Source organism: Megascapheus bottae, chromosome X (assembly GCF_031878675.1).
Source record: "Megascapheus bottae isolate mThoBot1 chromosome X, mThoBot2.hap1, whole genome shotgun sequence".
Classification (NCBI taxonomy): Eukaryota; Metazoa; Chordata; class Mammalia; order Rodentia; family Geomyidae; genus Megascapheus; species Megascapheus bottae.
In genome coordinates, this window is record NC_143547.1 from 77,770,172 (window position 1) to 77,772,993 (window position 2,822).

At 44.5% G+C, this 2,822-nt stretch overlaps 1 long non-coding RNA gene across 1 annotated transcript; it reads right to left on the reverse strand.

Moving 5' to 3' along the window:
• Positions 1–1,592: 1,592 nt before the first annotated feature.
• Positions 1,593–2,214, reverse strand: LOC150041382 (uncharacterized). The gene is made up of 2 exons (XR_016533802.1): positions 2,030–2,214; positions 1,593–1,844 (listed from the first exon to the last, which is right to left on the reverse strand). It is a non-coding gene; the product is annotated as an uncharacterized LOC150041382 (long non-coding RNA).
• Positions 2,215–2,822: the final 608 nt, after the last annotated feature.

A 2,822-nucleotide genomic window follows, 5' to 3' on the forward strand; every position in this document is an offset into this window, starting at 1 on the left:
TCTCCTATCAGACCAAAAAAAACCCTCTAAACTGGACAAGATGAATGAACACATAGAGGAATAGGTTGAGAAACATGAAGTTAAGGAAAAGTTAACCTATCATTTTGTGCCAATTCACACAAAATAACTGAAGTTCATAAGATAGCATGAAAAACATCACTTCTCCTGCAAAACATCAGTGCTCCAGAGCTTAACTGACTGCTCACTTGTACACATTCCTGAGTATGCTTAGAAAGAAAATGCTTTCTGTTTTGTTGCAGATATTAATGACTTCAGACTTTATTTTTTTAATATTTTCTTTAATTTTTTAAATTTAGTTTTTTTGGATTCACACTATTATTTTCCATTAAAATATCTTTAAGGAGTTGTAAATGGATTTTTGAATATTTTTATTACCTTTGATAATTCAAAGAAGTTTATGAATACAGTGTATCTTAATCATTGTTATCCCTTTCAGCATTCTCATCCACTTTTCCCAACCCACCCTTTCCATCACCTTTTCTTTTTTTTTTTTGTTTTGTTTTTGGTTGGTCATGGGAAATAAATTCTAGACCTGGGCATTGTCCTTGAGGTGTTCTGCTCAAGGCTACTGCCCTACCCTTTGAGCCACAGCACCTTTTACGGTTTTCTGGTGATTCATTGGAGATAAGAGTCTCACGGGCTTTTGTGCCCAGACTGGCTTTGAACCTCAATCCTCAGATCTTAGCCTCCTGAGTAGCTAGAATTACAGGTATGAGCCACCGGGTCTGGCTAAGATTTCCTATTTTTCAAGAGATGTATTGAATTATTTTGGCAGTAAACAAAGCAATTTATGTATTAAATGCATCTTGGTGTGTGTGTGTCATCATTCAAGTCCTCTGAGGGTGTTCAGTTGTTGATCTCACTCATGACTGCATGTAGTTGTGTTTGAGGCAAATTCCTGTGTGCTGGTTCATGAAGGGAAACCCCTCCACACATACAGCATCTTCTCTCCCATAGTCACCATCCCCATGCAGTCACCATACACTGAACCTTCATTGCTAAGTGTGACATATCCATATATGCAGATGATGTACCTTGATCAGGATCATCACATCTGTCACCCTCCCTCCCTCTTTGCTGCTTCCCCCCTTACCCAAACCAATCTCACCAAGTTTCATTGTTTCATGTTCACACATGTACGAAGATATTAAGGTCATAGTCACCCCTCCTTTACCCTCTGTGTTCTTTCCCAGTTGCACAAGTGCCATCATCCCAGACAGAACATGTTTCAACTTTGTATGGTAAGTCTTCAAAGGTGTTTCACCATTGTATCTCACACACATATGCAGTATTTTAATTAGGCTCACAACCACACTTCTCACAGCTTTGCCCACCTGGATCTCATTCCTTATACCCCCAACACACAAGTAGTTTCCTTTCCTTCTCCTATGGGGTAAAGTGGTAAGGGAGAAAGTGGTCTTCCCTCTCACCTCTCATGGGTCCTATTCCTCTATGTCTGGTTCACTGAGCACCTGTCCATTTGACAGCCAACCACCCCCAGAGGACTCCCTTCCCTCCCCTCTTGCCTACCGCCTTCTCCCTCCCTACCATCACAGATCACACGGAAACACTTGTTACATCATCATAGACACGGTGCATTTATTTTAATCATCCCGTGTCCCCGTTAGAAAGGAAGAGGGCAGACCAATTGTGCGCAGCCAGGGATCTAGCGATGTCGACGATGGAGGACGTCCCTGGCCTTGTTTCCTCTTCAACTACATCTTCACTCGCCCTCTTCCTTCCTTGGGTCTGGAGGCGGCTTACTTGTTCTTCATCCCTCGCCGGCCACGGCTCCTGAGACCCTTCCGGGATGACCTGCGGAACTGGAAGGACGACAGGAAGACGTTAGAAAGCCACTGGATGGAGAGAAGAGGGTGGAGGGGAGAGGGAACAGGGAATTCACAGGAAGGCTGAGGGCTGGGAGCATTCTGTGCCAGGGGAGGGCAGGGAGGATCTTGGGGAGGAAGTCAAAAGAAACATAGGGCAGACATTAGATAGGTTGCCTCACCTTTCCCTTAGTCCTAGATTTAGAAGTTGCTCTTGTCTTGTTCGACTTCTTCTGTGGGCATAAAGCCCTCTTGCGGAGAGATCTCTTTCGCACGATCATGGTACGGGCCATGCCTTTCGTCTTCGCTGCCTGGACCAGTCTGACCACTACGGCTCAAGACACCGAAATATGTCCACTTCAGGACAGTGACCCCACCCTTAGTCATTATGAGGTCAGCAAGTCACTCCCAGCCATCCAATCACCTACCAGGAAGGGGGTAACACATCACAAAGCACCATCCTGATGCCTGTGGGACAGGGTTGGGGGGATACAGTTGAAAAGGAGGAAGAAGGATCTGGAAGGAGACGCCAAGAATTTCTAATTGTAGAAACAAAGCTTTGCTTTACTACTCATTTTTTAAAAAAATATATCATTATAACTAGTTGTACAGAGAGTTTCAGTTCACCATGCCAACGTGTGAGCACAATGCACCTTGATCCATGTCACCCATCCATTCTTGTCCAGATTCTCTCCCTTTAGAACTATCGTTATGTGAGCCTGGAGTTTAGCCTAGTGGTAGAGTGCTTCACTAGCATACACGAGGACCCGGGTTCAATTCCTTGGTACCACATACATACAAAAAAGCCAGAAGTGGTGCCGAGGCTCAAGTGGTAGAGCTCTAGCCTTGAGAAAGTCTAAGGACAGTGCTCAGGCCCTGAGTTCATGGCCCAGGATTGGCAAAAAAAAAAAAAAAAAGAACTGGGTCTGAGAGTTTGGCCTAGTGGTTAAAGTGCTTGCCTAGCGTGCATGAAGA